This window comes from Hemiscyllium ocellatum, chromosome 20 (genome assembly GCF_020745735.1).
Source record: "Hemiscyllium ocellatum isolate sHemOce1 chromosome 20, sHemOce1.pat.X.cur, whole genome shotgun sequence".
NCBI classification, from domain to species: domain Eukaryota; kingdom Metazoa; phylum Chordata; class Chondrichthyes; order Orectolobiformes; family Hemiscylliidae; genus Hemiscyllium; species Hemiscyllium ocellatum.
Window position 1 is genome coordinate 54,359,144 of NC_083420.1, and position 18,689 is coordinate 54,377,832.

Genomic DNA, 18,689 nt, shown 5'->3' on the forward strand with positions numbered 1-18,689 from the left:
ACCTCTTCCTGTACAATGACACCTCATCCCTACCTGCAATAGTACACCATACCTCTACCTGCTCAAGGACACCTCACTTCTCCCTACACAATGACACCTCACCTCTACGTGCTCAAGTACAACTCACCTCTTCCTGCACATTGACACCTCACTTCTACCTGCAAAAGTACACTACACCTATACCTGCTCAATGACACCTCACCTCTACATGCACAAGGGCAGCACACCTCTTCCTGCACAAGGACACCTCACCTCTACCTGCACAATGACATGTCACCTCTTCCTGCTCAAGTACAGCTCACCTCTACCTGCACAAGGACAGCACACCTCTTCCTGCACAATAACACCTCACCTCTACCTGCTCAATGTCACCTCACCTCTTCCTTCTCAAGGATACCTCAACTCTACCTGCTCAAGGGCATCTCATCTTTACCTGCTCTATGACAGCTCACCTCATCCTGATCGAGGAGAGCTCACCTCTACCTGCACAAGTACACTTCACCTCTACCTGCTCAAGAACACCTCACCTCTACCTGCTCAAGTACATCTCACCTCTACTGCACAAGGACGCCTCACCTCTTCCTGCTCAAGTATACCTCACCGCTACCTGCACAAGGATGCCTCACTTCTTCCTGCTCAACAACACCTCACCTCTTCCTGCACAAGGACACATCACTTCTACCTGCTCAAGGACACATCTACTCTATCTGCTCAATGGCAATTCACCTCTACCTGCACAAGGACGCCACACCTCTACCTGCATAAGGACACCTCACCTCTACCTGTACAAGGACACCTCATTTCTGCCTGCTTATGGACACCTCACCTCTAATTGCTCAAGGACACCTCACTTCTTCCTGCACAAGGACGCCTCGCCTTTACCTGCTCAAGTACATCTCACCTATTCCTGCTCAATGACACCTAACTTCTACCTGCACAACTACACATCACATCTTCCTGCACAAGGACACCTCATCTCTACCTGCACAAGGACACCTCGCCTCTACCTGAATGAGGACACCTCATCTCTACCTGCACAAGGACAGCACACCTCTTCCTGCTCATGGACACCTCACCTTTACCTGCTCTAGGGCACCTCATCCCTACCTGCTCAATGACACCTCACCTCCACCTGATTGAGGAGAGCTCACCTCTACCTGCTCAAGTACATCTCACCTCGACTGCACAAAATCACCTCACCTCATCCTGCTCAAGTATACCTCACCCCTACCTGCACAAGGACGCCTCACTTCTCCCTGCTCAACGACACCTCACCTCTTCCTGCACAAGGACACCTCACCTCTACCTACTCAAGTACACCTCACCTCCACCTGCTCAAGGGCACCTCACCTCTACCTGCTCAAGGACACCTCACCTCTTCCTGCTCAAGGACACCTCACCTCTACCTGCTCAAATACCCCTCACCTATTCGTGCTCAATGACACCTCACCTCTACCTGCTCAAGTACACCTCACCTCTACCTGCACAAGGACACCTCACTACTACCTGCACAAGGACACCTCACCTCTTCCTGCACAAGGACACCTCACCTCTCCCTACACAAGGACACCTCACCTCTACCTCAACGAGGACACCTCACCTCTCCCTGCTCAAGTACACCTCACCTCTACCTGCACAAGGACAGCACACCTCTTCTTGCACAATGACACCTCACCTCTATCTGTACAAGGACAGCACACCTCTTCCTGCACAATGACACCTCATCTCTTCCTGCTCAAGGGCACATCATCCCTCCTTGCTCAATGACAGCTCACCTCCACCTGATTGAGGAGAGCTCACCTCCACCTGTTCAAGTACACCTCACCCATACTTGCTCAAGAACATCTCACCTCTACCTGCTCAAGTACACCTCACCTCTACCTGCACAATGACACCTCACCTCTACCTACTCACGTACAGCTCACCGCTATCTGCACAAGGACAGCACATCTCTACTGGCCCAAGTACACCTCATCGCTTCCTGCTCAAGGATGCCTCACCTCTTCTTGCGCAATGACACCTCACCACTTCCTGCTCATTGGCACCTCACCCTTACGCGCTCAAGGGCACCTCATCCCTACCTGCTCAATGACAGCTCACCTCCACCGAATTGAGGAGAGCTCACCTCTACCTGCTCAAGTACACCTCACCCGTACCTGCTCAAGAACATCGCACCTCTACCTGCTCAAGTACACCTCACCTCTTCCTGTACAATGACACCTCACCCCTACCTGCAAAAGTACACCATACCTCTACCTGCTCAAGGACACCTCACTTCTCCCTACACAATGACACCTCACGTCTACCTCCTCAAGTACACCTCATCTCTTCCTGCACAATGACACCTCACCTCTTCCCACTCAAGTACAGCTCACCTCTACCTGCACAAGGAGAGCACACCTCTTCCTGCACAATTACACCTCACCTCAACCTGCTCAATGACACCTCACCACTTCCTGCAGAATGATACCTCTCCTCTACCTGTTCAAGGACAGCTCACCCCTACCTTCTGAAGGACACCTCACCTCTACCTGCACAAACACACCTCACCTCTTCCACCTGAAAGACACCTCACCCCTACCTGCTCAAGGACACTGCATCTCTTCCTGCTCAAAGACACCTCATCTCTTCCTGCTCAATGGCACCGCACCTCTACCTGCTCAAGAACACCTCACCTCTACCTGCTCAAGTACATCTCAACTCTTCCTATTCAAGGATCACTGACCTCTACTGCCCAAGTACATCTCACCTCTACTGCACAAAGACACCTCACCTCTACCTGCTCGAGTACACCTCACCTCTTCCTGCACAATGACACTTCACTTCTACCTGCAAAAGTACACCACACCTTTACCTGCTCAATGTCACCTCACCTCTACCTGCATAAGGACACCACACTTCTACCTGCACAATGACACCTCACCTCTACCTGCTCAAGTACACCTCACCTCTACCTGCACAAGGACAGCACACCTCTTCCTGCACAAGGATACCTCACCTCTTCCCACTCAAGTACAGCTCACCTATACCTGCACAAGGAGAGCACATCTCTTCCTGCACAATGACACCTCACCTCTACCTGCACAATGACACCCCACCTCTTCCTGCAGAATGATACCTCACCTCTACCTGTTCAAGGACAGCTCACCCCTACCTGCTGAAGGACACCTCACATCTACCTGCACAAGAACACCTCACCTCTATCTGCATAAGCACACCTCACCTCTTCCAGCAGAAGGACACCTCACCCCTACCTGCACAAGGACACTGCACCTCTTCCTGCTCAAAGACACCTCACCTCTTCCTGCTCAAAGGCACCTCACCTCTATCTGCACAAGGACACCTCACCTCCACCTGCACAAGGACACCTCACCTCTACCTGCTCAACTACACCTCACCTCTACCAGCTCAAGGGCACCACATCTCTACCTGCTCAAGAACACCTCACCTCTACCTGCTTAAGTACATCTCACCTCTTCCTATTCAAGAACCCCTGACCTCTACTGCCCAAGTACATCTCACCTCTACTGCACAAGGACACCTCACCTCTACCTGCACAATGACACCTCACCTCTACCTGCACAAGGACAGTGCACCTCTTCCTGCACAAGGACACCTCACCTCTACCTGCACAAGGACATGTCACCTCTTCCCGCTCAAGTACAGCTCACCTCTACCTGCACAAGGACAGCACACCTGGTCCTGCAGAATGATACCTCCCCTCCACCTGCACAAGGACACCTCACCTCTTCCAGAAGATGGACACCTCATTTCTTCCTGCTCATGGACACCTCACACCTAATTGCTCAAGGACACCTCACCTTTTCCTGCTCAAAGACACTTCACCTCTACCTGCACAAGGAAGCCTCACTTCTTCCTGCTCAACGACACCTCACCTCTTCCTGCTCAACGACACCTCACCTCTTCCTGCACAAGGACACCGCACCTCTACCTGTTCAAGGATGCCTCACCTCTACCTGCACAAGGATGCCTCACCTCTACCTGCACAAGGACGCCTCACCTTTACCTGCTCAAGTACACCTCACCTATTCCTGCTCAATGACACCTCATCTCTACCTGCACAAGGACACCTCACCTCTACCTGAAAGAAGACACTTCACCTCTCCCTGCTCAAGTACACCTCACCTCTACCTACACAATGACAGCACACCTCACCTCTACCTGCACAATGACACCTCACCTCTTCCTGCTCATGGACACATCACCCTTACCTGCTCAAGTACACCTCGTCTCTCCCTACTCAAGGGCACCTCATCCCTACCTGCTCAATGACAGCACACCTCCACCTGATTGAGGAGAGCTCACCTCTACCTGCTCAAGTACACTTCACCTCAACCTGCTCAAGAACATCTCACCTCTACCTGCACAATGACACCTCACCTCTTCATGCTCACGTACAGCTCACCTCTACCTGCTCAATGACACCTTACCTCTTCCTTCTCAAGGATACCTCAACTCTACCTGCTCAAGGGCATCTCATCTTTACCTGCTCTAGGACAGCTCACCTCATTCTGATCGAGGAGAGCTCACCTCTACCTGCACAAAGTACACTTCACCTCTACCTGCTCAAGAACACCTCACCTCTACCTGCTCAAGTACATCTCACCTCGACTGCACAAAATCACCTCACCTCATCCTGCTCAAGTATACCTCACCCCTACCTGCACAAGGACGCCTCACTTCTCCCTGCTCAACGACACCTCACCTCTTCCTGCACAAGGACACCTCACCTCTACCTACTCAAGTACACCTCACCTCCACCTGCTCAAGGGCACCTCACCTCTACCTGCTCAAGGACACCTCACCTCTTCCTGCTCAAGGACACCTCACCTCTACCTGCTCAAATACCCCTCACCTATTCGTGCTCAATGACACCTCACCTCTACCTGCTCAAGTACACCTCACCTCTACCTGCACAAGGACACCTCACTACTACCTGCACAAGGACACCTCACCTCTTCCTGCACAAGGACACCTCACCTCTCCCTACACAAGGACACCTCACCTCTACCTCAACGAGGACACCTCACCTCTCCCTGCTCAAGTACACCTCACCTCTACCTGCACAAGGACAGCACACCTCTTCTTGCACAATGACACCTCACCTCTATCTGTACAAGGACAGCACACCTCTTCCTGCACAATGACACCTCATCTCTTCCTGCTCAAGGGCACATCATCCCTCCTTGCTCAATGACAGCTCACCTCCACCTGATTGAGGAGAGCTCACCTCCACCTGTTCAAGTACACCTCACCCATACTTGCTCAAGAACATCTCACCTCTACCTGCTCAAGTACACCTCACCTCTACCTGCACAATGACACCTCACCTCTACCTACTCACGTACAGCTCACCGCTATCTGCACAAGGACAGCACATCTCTACTGGCCCAAGTACACCTCATCGCTTCCTGCTCAAGGATGCCTCACCTCTTCTTGCGCAATGACACCTCACCACTTCCTGCTCATTGGCACCTCACCCTTACGCGCTCAAGGGCACCTCATCCCTACCTGCTCAATGACAGCTCACCTCCACCGAATTGAGGAGAGCTCACCTCTACCTGCTCAAGTACACCTCACCCGTACCTGCTCAAGAACATCGCACCTCTACCTGCTCAAGTACACCTCACCTCTTCCTGTACAATGACACCTCACCCCTACCTGCAAAAGTACACCATACCTCTACCTGCTCAAGGACACCTCACTTCTCCCTACACAATGACACCTCACGTCTACCTCCTCAAGTACACCTCATCTCTTCCTGCACAATGACACCTCACCTCTTCCCACTCAAGTACAGCTCACCTCTACCTGCACAAGGAGAGCACACCTCTTCCTGCACAATTACACCTCACCTCAACCTGCTCAATGACACCTCACCACTTCCTGCAGAATGATACCTCTCCTCTACCTGTTCAAGGACAGCTCACCCCTACCTTCTGAAGGACACCTCACCTCTACCTGCACAAACACACCTCACCTCTTCCACCTGAAAGACACCTCACCCCTACCTGCTCAAGGACACTGCATCTCTTCCTGCTCAAAGACACCTCATCTCTTCCTGCTCAATGGCACCGCACCTCTACCTGCTCAAGAACACCTCACCTCTACCTGCTCAAGTACATCTCAACTCTTCCTATTCAAGGATCACTGACCTCTACTGCCCAAGTACATCTCACCTCTACTGCACAAAGACACCTCACCTCTACCTGCTCGAGTACACCTCACCTCTTCCTGCACAATGACACTTCACTTCTACCTGCAAAAGTACACCACACCTTTACCTGCTCAATGTCACCTCACCTCTACCTGCATAAGGACACCACACTTCTACCTGCACAATGACACCTCACCTCTACCTGCTCAAGTACACCTCACCTCTACCTGCACAAGGACAGCACACCTCTTCCTGCACAAGGATACCTCACCTCTTCCCACTCAAGTACAGCTCACCTATACCTGCACAAGGAGAGCACATCTCTTCCTGCACAATGACACCTCACCTCTACCTGCACAATGACACCCCACCTCTTCCTGCAGAATGATACCTCACCTCTACCTGTTCAAGGACAGCTCACCCCTACCTGCTGAAGGACTCCTCACATCTACCTGCACAAGAACACCTCACCTCTATCTGCATAAGCACACCTCACCTCTTCCAGCAGAAGGACACCTCACCCCTACCTGCACAAGGACACTGCACCTCTTCCTGCTCAAAGACACCTCACCTCTTCCTGCTCAAAGGCACCTCACCTCTATCTGCACAAGGACACCTCACCTCCACCTGCACAAGGACACCTCACCTCTACCTGCTCAACTACACCTCACCTCTACCAGCTCAAGGGCACCACATCTCTACCTGCTCAAGAACACCTCACCTCTACCTGCTTAAGTACATCTCACCTCTTCCTATTCAAGAACCCCTGACCTCTACTGCCCAAGTACATCTCACCTCTACTGCACAAGGACACCTCACCTCTACCTGCACAATGACACCTCACCTCTACCTGCACAAGGACAGTGCACCTCTTCCTGCACAAGGACACCTCACCTCTACCTGCACAAGGACATGTCACCTCTTCCCGCTCAAGTACAGCTCACCTCTACCTGCACAAGGACAGCACACCTGGTCCTGCAGAATGATACCTCCCCTCCACCTGCACAAGGACACCTCACCTCTTCCAGAAGATGGACACCTCATTTCTTCCTGCTCATGGACACCTCACACCTAATTGCTCAAGGACACCTCACCTTTTCCTGCTCAAAGACACTTCACCTCTACCTGCACAAGGAAGCCTCACTTCTTCCTGCTCAACGACACCTCACCTCTTCCTGCTCAACGACACCTCACCTCTTCCTGCACAAGGACACCGCACCTCTACCTGTTCAAGGATGCCTCACCTCTACCTGCACAAGGATGCCTCACCTCTACCTGCACAAGGACGCCTCACCTTTACCTGCTCAAGTACACCTCACCTATTCCTGCTCAATGACACCTCATCTCTACCTGCACAAGGACACCTCACCTCTACCTGAAAGAAGACACTTCACCTCTCCCTGCTCAAGTACACCTCACCTCTACCTACACAATGACAGCACACCTCACCTCTACCTGCACAATGACACCTCACCTCTTCCTGCTCATGGACACATCACCCTTACCTGCTCAAGTACACCTCGTCTCTCCCTACTCAAGGGCACCTCATCCCTACCTGCTCAATGACAGCACACCTCCACCTGATTGAGGAGAGCTCACCTCTACCTGCTCAAGTACACTTCACCTCAACCTGCTCAAGAACATCTCACCTCTACCTGCACAATGACACCTCACCTCTTCATGCTCACGTACAGCTCACCTCTACCTGCTCAATGACACCTTACCTCTTCCTTCTCAAGGATACCTCAACTCTACCTGCTCAAGGGCATCTCATCTTTACCTGCTCTAGGACAGCTCACCTCATTCTGATCGAGGAGAGCTCACCTCTACCTGCACAAAGTACACTTCACCTCTACCTGCTCAAGAACACCTCACCTCTACCTGCTCAAGTACATCTCACCTCTACTGCACAAGGACACCTCACCTCTTCCTACTCAAGTATACCTCACCGTTACCTGCACAAGGATGCCTCACTTCTTCCTGCTCAACAACACCTCACCTCTTCCTGCACAAGGACACCTCACCTCTTCCTGCACAAGGACACCTCACCTCTCCCTACACAAGGACACCTCACCTCTACCTCAACGAGGACACCTCACCTCTCCCTGCTCAAGTACACCTCACCTCTACCTGCACAAGGACAGCACACCTCTTCTTGCACAATGACACCTCACCTCTATCTGTACAAGGACAGCACACCTCTTCCTGCACAATGACACCTCATCTCTTCCTGCTCAAGGGCACATCATCCCTCCTTGCTCAATGACAGCTCACCTCCACCTGATTGAGGAGAGCTCACCTCCACCTGTTCAAGTACACCTCACCCATACTTGCTCAAGAACATCTCACCTCTACCTGCTCAAGTACACCTCACCTCTACCTGCACAATGACACCTCACCTCTACCTACTCACGTACAGCTCACCGCTATCTGCACAAGGACAGCACATCTCTACTGGCCCAAGTACACCTCATCGCTTCCTGCTCAAGGATGCCTCACCTCTTCTTGCGCAATGACACCTCACCACTTCCTGCTCATTGGCACCTCATCTCTACCTGCACAAGGACACCTCACCTCTACCTGAAAGAAGACACTTCACCTCTCCCTGCTCAAGTACACCTCACCTCTACCTACACAATGACAGCACACCTCACCTCTACCTGCACAATGACACCTCACCTCTTCCTGCTCATGGACACATCACCCTTACCTGCTCAAGTACACCTCGTCTCTCCCTACTCAAGGGCACCTCATCCCTACCTGCTCAATGACAGCACACCTCCACCTGATTGAGGAGAGCTCACCTCTACCTGCTCAAGTACACTTCACCTCAACCTGCTCAAGAACATCTCACCTCTACCTGCACAATGACACCTCACCTCTTCATGGTCACGTACAGCTCACCTCTACCTGCTCAATGACACCTTACCTCTTCCTTCTCAAGGATACCTCAACTCTACCTGCTCAAGGGCATCTCATCTTTACCTGCTCTAGGACAGCTCACCTCATTCTGATCGAGGAGAGCTCACCTCTACCTGCACAAAGTACACTTCACCTCTACCTGCTCAAGAACACCTCACCTCTACCTGCTCAAGTACATCTCACCTCTACTGCACAAGGACACCTCACCTCTTCCTACTCAAGTATACCTCACCGTTACCTGCACAAGGATGCCTCACTTCTTCCTGCTCAACAACACCTCACCTCTTCCTGCACAAGGACACCTCACCTCTTCCTGCACAAGGACACCTCACCTCTCCCTACACAAGGACACCTCACCTCTACCTCAACGAGGACACCTCACCTCTCCCTGCTCAAGTACACCTCACCTCTACCTGCACAAGGACAGCACACCTCTTCTTGCACAATGACACCTCACCTCTATCTGTACAAGGACAGCACACCTCTTCCTGCACAATGACACCTCATCTCTTCCTGCTCAAGGGCACATCATCCCTCCTTGCTCAATGACAGCTCACCTCCACCTGATTGAGGAGAGCTCACCTCCACCTGTTCAAGTACACCTCACCCATACTTGCTCAAGAACATCTCACCTCTACCTGCTCAAGTACACCTCACCTCTACCTGCACAATGACACCTCACCTCTACCTACTCACGTACAGCTCACCGCTATCTGCACAAGGACAGCACATCTCTACTGGCCCAAGTACACCTCATCGCTTCCTGCTCAAGGATGCCTCACCTCTTCTTGCGCAATGACACCTCACCACTTCCTGCTCATTGGCACCTCACCCTTACGCGCTCAAGGGCACCTCATCCCTACCTGCTCAATGACAGCTCACCTCCACCGAATTGAGGAGAGCTCACCTCTACCTGCTCAAGTACACCTCACCCGTACCTGCTCAAGAACATCGCACCTCTACCTGCTCAAGTACACCTCACCTCTTCCTGTACAATGACACCTCACCCCTACCTGCAAAAGTACACCATACCTCTACCTGCTCAAGGACACCTCACTTCTCCCTACACAATGACACCTCACGTCTACCTCCTCAAGTACACCTCATCTCTTCCTGCACAATGACACCTCACCTCTTCCCACTCAAGTACAGCTCACCTCTACCTGCACAAGGAGAGCACACCTCTTCCTGCACAATTACACCTCACCTCAACCTGCTCAATGACACCTCACCACTTCCTGCAGAATGATACCTCTCCTCTACCTGTTCAAGGACAGCTCACCCCTACCTTCTGAAGGACACCTCACCTCTACCTGCACAAACACACCTCACCTCTTCCACCTGAAAGACACCTCACCCCTACCTGCTCAAGGACACTGCATCTCTTCCTGCTCAAAGACACCTCATCTCTTCCTGCTCAATGGCACCGCACCTCTACCTGCTCAAGAACACCTCACCTCTACCTGCTCAAGTACATCTCAACTCTTCCTATTCAAGGATCACTGACCTCTACTGCCCAAGTACATCTCACCTCTACTGCACAAAGACACCTCACCTCTACCTGCTCGAGTACACCTCACCTCTTCCTGCACAATGACACTTCACTTCTACCTGCAAAAGTACACCACACCTTTACCTGCTCAATGTCACCTCACCTCTACCTGCATAAGGACACCACACTTCTACCTGCACAATGACACCTCACCTCTACCTGCTCAAGTACACCTCACCTCTACCTGCACAAGGACAGCACACCTCTTCCTGCACAAGGATACCTCACCTCTTCCCACTCAAGTACAGCTCACCTATACCTGCACAAGGAGAGCACATCTCTTCCTGCACAATGACACCTCACCTCTACCTGCACAATGACACCCCACCTCTTCCTGCAGAATGATACCTCACCTCTACCTGTTCAAGGACAGCTCACCCCTACCTGCTGAAGGACACCTCACATCTACCTGCACAAGAACACCTCACCTCTATCTGCATAAGCACACCTCACCTCTTCCAGCAGAAGGACACCTCACCCCTACCTGCACAAGGACACTGCACCTCTTCCTGCTCAAAGACACCTCACCTCTTCCTGCTCAAAGGCACCTCACCTCTATCTGCACAAGGACACCTCACCTCCACCTGCACAAGGACACCTCACCTCTACCTGCTCAACTACACCTCACCTCTACCAGCTCAAGGGCACCATATCTCTACCTGCTCAAGAACACCTCACCTCTACCTGCTTAAGTACATCTCACCTCTTCCTATTCAAGAACCCCTGACCTCTACTGCCCAAGTACATCTCACCTCTACTGCACAAGGACACCTCACCTCTACCTGCACAATGACACCTCACCTCTACCTGCACAAGGACAGTGCACCTCTTCCAGCAGAAGGACACCTCACCCCTACCTGCACAAGGACACTGCACCTCTTCCTGCTCAAAGACACCTCACCTCTTCCTGCTCAAAGGCACCTCACCTCTATCTGCACAAGGACACCTCACCTCCACCTGCACAAGGACACCTCACCTCTACCTGCTCAACTACACCTCACCTCTACCAGCTCAAGGGCACCACATCTCTACCTGCTCAAGAACACCTCACCTCTACCTGCTTAAGTACATCTCACCTCTTCCTATTCAAGAACCCCTGACCTCTACTGCCCAAGTACATCTCACCTCTACTGCACAAGGACACCTCACCTCTACCTGCACAATGACACCTCACCTCTACCTGCACAAGGACAGTGCACCTCTTCCTGCACAAGGACACCTCACCTCTACCTGCACAAGGACATGTCACCTCTTCCCGCTCAAGTACAGCTCACCTCTACCTGCACAAGGACAGCACACCTGGTCCTGCAGAATGATACCTCCCCTCCACCTGCACAAGGACACCTCACCTCTTCCAGAAGATGGACACCTCATTTCTTCCTGCTCATGGACACCTCACACCTAATTGCTCAAGGACACCTCACCTTTTCCTGCTCAAAGACACTTCACCTCTACCTGCACAAGGAAGCCTCACTTCTTCCTGCTCAACGACACCTCACCTCTTCCTGCTCAACGACACCTCACCTCTTCCTGCACAAGGACACCGCACCTCTACCTGTTCAAGGATGCCTCACCTCTACCTGCACAAGGATGCCTCACCTCTACCTGCACAAGGACGCCTCACCTTTACCTGCTCAAGTACACCTCACCTATTCCTGCTCAATGACACCTCATCTCTACCTGCACAAGGACACCTCACCTCTACCTGAAAGAAGACACTTCACCTCTCCCTGCTCAAGTACACCTCACCTCTACCTACACAATGACAGCACACCTCACCTCTACCTGCACAATGACACCTCACCTCTTCCTGCTCATGGACACATCACCCTTACCTGCTCAAGTACACCTCGTCTCTCCCTACTCAAGGGCACCTCATCCCTACCTGCTCAATGACAGCACACCTCCACCTGATTGAGGAGAGCTCACCTCTACCTGCTCAAGTACACTTCACCTCAACCTGCTCAAGAACATCTCACCTCTACCTGCACAATGACACCTCACCTCTTCATGCTCACGTACAGCTCACCTCTACCTGCTCAATGACACCTTACCTCTTCCTTCTCAAGGATACCTCAACTCTACCTGCTCAAGGGCATCTCATCTTTACCTGCTCTAGGACAGCTCACCTCATTCTGATCGAGGAGAGCTCACCTCTACCTGCACAAAGTACACTTCACCTCTACCTGCTCAAGAACACCTCACCTCTACCTGCTCAAGTACATCTCACCTCTACTGCACAAGGACACCTCACCTCTTCCTACTCAAGTATACCTCACCGTTACCTGCACAAGGATGCCTCACTTCTTCCTGCTCAACAACACCTCACCTCTTCCTGCACAAGGACACATCACCTCTACCTGCTCATGGACACCTCACCCCTACCTGCACAAGGACACCTCACCCCAACCTGCTCAAAGACATCTCACCTCTACCTGCACAAGTACACCTCACCTCTACCTGCACAAGGAGACCTCACCTCTTCCAGCAAAAGGACACCTCATTTCTTCCTGCTTATGGACACCTCACCCCTAATTGCTCAAAGACATCTCACTTCTTCCTGCACAAGGACGCCTTGCCTCTACCTGCACAAGGACAGCACACCTCTTCTTGCACAATGAAACCTCATCTCTGCCTGCTCAAGTGCACCTCACCTCTCCCTGCACAAGGACAGCACACCACTTCCTGCTCATGGACACCTCACCCTCACCTGCTCAAGGCCACTTCATCCCTACCTGCTCAATGACAGCTCACCTCCACCTGATTGAGGAGAGCTCACCTCTACCTGCTCAAGTACACCTCTCCTCATCCTGCTCAAGTATACCTCACCCTACCTGCACAACGACGCCTCACTTCTTCCTGCTCAATGACACCTCACCTCTTCCTGCACAAGGACACCTCACCGCTACCTGCTCAAGTACACCTCACCTCTACCTACACAAGGATGCCTCACCTCTACCTGCTCAAATACCCCTCACCTATTCATGCTCAATAACACCTCACCTCGACTTGCTCAAGTACACCTCACTACTACCTGAACGAGAACACCTCACCCTTACGTGCTCAAGGGCACCTCACTTCTACCTGCACAAGGACAGCATACCTCTTCTTGCACAATGACACCTCACCCTTACCTGCACAATGACACCTCATGACACCTCATCTCTTCCTGCTCAAGGGCACCTCATCCCTCCCTGCTCAATGACAGCTCACCTCCACCTGATTGAGGAGAGCTCACCTCTACCTGCTCAAGTACACCTCACCTCTTCCTGCTCAAGAACATCTCACCTCTACTGCACAAGGACACCTCACCTCATCCTGCTCAAGTATACCTCACCCCTACCTGCACAACGACACCTCACCTCTTCCTGCTCAAGGACGTCTCACCTCTTCCTGCTCAAGTACACCTCACCTCTACCTGCTCAAGTGCACCTCCCCTCTACCTGCTCAAGGACACCTCACCTCTACCTGCTCAAGGACAGCACACCTCTTCCTGCACAAGGATACCTCACCTCTTCCCACTCAAGTACAGCTCACCTATACCTGCACAAGGAGAGCACATCTCTTCCTGCACAATGACACCTCACCTCTACCTGCACAATGACACCCCACCTCTTCCTGCAGAATGATACCTCACCTCTACCTGTTCAAGGACAGCTCACCCCTACCTGCTGAAGGACACCTCACATCTACCTGCACAAGAACACCTCACCTCTATCTGCATAAGGACACTGCACCTCTTCCTGCTCAAAGACACCTCACCTCTTCCTGCTCAAAGGCACCTCACCTCTATCTGCACAATGACACCTCACCTCCACCTGCACAAGGACACCTCACCTCCACCTGCTCAACTACGCCTCACCTCTACCTGCTCAAGGGCGCCACATCTCTACCTGCTCAAGAACACCTCACCTTTACCTGCTCAAGTACACCTCACCTATTCCTGCTCAATGACACCTCATCTCTACCTGCACAAGGATACCTCACCTCTACCTGAACAAAGACACTTCACCTCTCCCTGCTCAAGTACACCTCACCTCTACCTACACAATGACAGCACACCTCACCTCTACCTGCACAATGACACCTCACCTCTTCCTGCTCATGGACACATCACCCTAACCTGCTCAAGTACACCTCGTCTCCCCTACTCAAGGGTACCTCATCCCTACCTGCTCAATGACAGCACACCTCCACCTGATTGAGGAGAGCTCACCTCTCCCTGCTCAAGTACACCTCACCTCTACCTACACAATGACAGCACACCTCACCTCACCTCTACCTGCACAATGACACCTCACCTCTTCCTGCTCATGGACACATCACCCTTACCTGCTCAAGTACACCTCGTCTCCCCTACTCAAGGGTACCTCATCCCTACCTGCTCAATGACAGCACACCTCCACCTGATTGAGGAGAGCTCACCTCTACCTGCTCAAGAACACCTCACCTCTACCTGCACAATGACACCTCACCTCTTCGTGCTCACATACAGCTCACCTCTACCTGCACAATGACACCTCACCTCTACCTGCACAATGACAACTCACCTCTCCCTGCACAATGACACCTCACCTCTTCGTGCTCACATACAGCTCACCTCTACCTGCACAATGACACCTCACCTCTACCTGCACAATGACACTTCACCTCTTCGTGCTCACATACAGCTCACCTCTACCTGCACAATGACACCTCACCTCTTCGTGCTCACGTACAGCTCACCTCTACCTGCTCAATGACACCTTACCTCTTCCTTCTCAAGGATACCTCAACTCTACCTGCTCAAGGCAATCTCATCTTTACCTGCTCTATGACAGCTCACCTCATCCTGATCGAGGAGAGCTCACCTCTATCTGCACAAAGTACACTTCACCTCTACCTGCTCAAGAACACCTCACCTCTACCTGCTCAAGTACATCTCACCTCTACTGCACAAGGACACCTCACCTCTTCCTACTCAAGTATACCTCACCGCTACCTGCACAAGGATGCCTCACTTCTTCCTGCTCAACAACACCTCACCTCTTCCTGCACAAGGACACATCACCTCTACCTGCTCATGGACACCTCACCCCTACCTGCACAAGGACACCTCACCCCAACCTGCTCAAAGACACCTCACCTCTACCTGCACAAGTACACCTCACCTCTACCTGCACAAGGAGACCTCACCTCTTCCAGCAAAAGGACACCTCATTTCTTCCTGCTTATGAACACCTCACCCCTAATTGCTCAAAGACATCTCACTTCTTCCTGCACAAGGACACCTCACCGCTACCTGCTCAAAGACACCTCATCTCTACCTGCACAAGGACACCTCACCTCTACCTGCTCAAGTTCACCTCAACTCTACCTACACAAGGATGCCTCACCTCTACCTGCTCAAATACCCCTCACCTATTCGTGCTCAATGACACCTCACCTCGACTTGCTCAAGTACACCTCACTACTACCTGAACGAGGACACCTCACCCTTACGTGCTCAAGGGCACCTCACTTCTACCTGCACAAGGACAGCATACCTCTTCTTGCACAATGACACCTCACCCTTACCTGCACAATGACACCTCATGACACCTCATCTCTTCCTGCTCAAGGGCACCTCATCCCTCCCTGCTCAATGACAGCTCACCTCCACCTGATTGAGGAGAGCTCACCTCTACCTGCTCAAGTACACCTCACCTCTTCCTGCTCAAGGGTGCCTCACCTCTTCCTGCTCAAGTACACCTCACCTCTTCCTGCTCAAGTACACCTCACCTCTACCTGCAAAATGACACCCCACCTCTACCTCCACAATGGCACCTCCCCTCTTCCTGCTCACGTACAGCTCACCGCTATCTGCACAAGGACAGCACACCTCTACCTGCTCCAGTACACCTCATCTCTTCCTGCACAATGACACCTCACCTCTACCTGCACAATGACACCTCACCCCTTCATGCTCATGGACACCTCACCCTTACGTGCTCAAGGGCACCTCATCCCTACCTGCTTAATGACAGCTCACCTCCACCTGATTGAGGAGAGATCACCTCTACCTGCGCAAGTACACCTCACCTCTACCTGCACAATGACACCTCACCTCTTCCTGCTCACGCACAGCTCACTGCTACCTGCACAAGGACAGCACATCGCTTCCTGCACAATGACACCTCACTTCTACGTGCTCAATGACACCTCACCTCTTCCTTCTCAAGGATACCGCACCTCTACCTGCTCAAGGGCATCTCATCTTTACCTGCTGTAGGACAGCTCACCTCATCCTGATCGAGGAGAGCTCACCTCTACCTGCTCAAGTACATTTCATCTCTTCATGTTCAAGTACATCTCACCTCTACTGCACAAGAACCTCTTATCGCTATCTCTCAAGGACAGCTCACCTCTACATGCTCAAGGGCAATTCACCTTTACCTGCTCAAGGGCAATTCACCTCTATCTGCTCAAGGACACCTCACCTCTACCTGCTCAAGGGCAATTCACCTCTTCCTGTTCAAGAACACCTCAATTACCTGCTCAAGGGCAATTCACCTCTACCTGCTCAAGGACATCTCACCTCTACCTGCTCAAGAACAGCTCATCCCTACCTGCTCAAGAACACCTCACCTCTACCTGCTCAAGTACACCTCGCCTCTTCCTGCCCAATGACACCTCACCTCTACTGCTCAAGTACATTTCACCTCTAGTGCACAAGGACATCTCACCTCTTCCTGCTCAAGTACACTTCACTTTTACTTCCTTAAGGACACCTCACCACTACCTGCTCAAGGACTGCTCACCTTTACTTGCTCAAGGACAATTTGAAGTTGAGAAACAAATTGGGCTTTGTTAGTGTCAGTGACAGCAACATCTTGAGAACAAATAAAAAAGACTCAGAAACTGAAAGCAAGCCCAAATTCATTTTCCTTTGCAAGTTTCTGACTGGTTTCTCGATGAAGTCTTAGTTTTTGCTATGGTCCCTGTAACTTATCTCTTTGCATCTCGTCACTTCCTATAACCTGGGATTGTTGGAAAAACAATTTCTATAACCTGGGATTGTGTGTCAGCATCTGCGGAGAGCGAGAGGGAGAGAGAGAGAGAGAGAGAGAGAGAGAGAGAACGAGAAAGAGTGAATTAATGTTTTGAAACTGATAGGACTCTTCTTCAAAACTGTGAAGAGGTGGAAGTGTGTGAGTTTATTCTGTTGATAAAAGTAAGTCAAGCAGGTGGAACAGAAGGCGAAAGTGAGGACTGCAGATGTTGGAGATCAGAGTCGAGAGTGTGGTGTTGGGAAAGCACATCAGGTCAGGCGACATCTCAGGAGCAGGACAAATCGATGTTTTGGGCAAAAGCCCTTCATCAGAAATGTGGTTGGGAGCTTCACGAGGTGGAGGGATATAAAGAAAAGGTGGAACAGAAGGCCTGAGGTGACGTTAGTAACATTTAACTGTTGCGACTCCACACCCCCACTTCTTGTAATTGTGGTGTCTAATTGCATTCCTACCAGAAATCCCCAAAACTTCGAAAGATGGCTTCATCATCTCATCCACCATCGGGATAAATGGATTCACTGTCAAGCTTTCAGCTTGGCTGCCTCAATGCTTCGTTACCATGTTTCCTGTCACTTTAGGCTCTGGTATACCATTGTGAGGTATAAAACCATCTGTGGAGTTGGAAAGGCATCGAACTACTCCCCCCCCCCACTTCACGTTTCCATTTGAACCAATCCATGCTGGCTCAGTGGTTAGCACTGCTGCCTCACGGCACCAGGGTCCCAGGTTCAATTCCAGGCTTGTGTAACTGTCTGTGTGGAGTTTGCACATTCTCCCCGTGTCTGCGTGTGTTTCCTCCGGGTGCTCCGGTTTCCTCCCACAGTCCAAAGATGTGCAGGGCAGGTGAATTGCCCACAGTGATAGTCACATTAGTCAGAGGGAAATAGGACTGGGTGAGTTGCTCTTCGGAGGGTCAGTGTGGACTTGTTGGGCCAAAGGGCCTGTTTCCACACTGTTGGGAATCTAATCTAACCCCGAATTCAGTCAAGTTAAAAGGAGTTTGGAA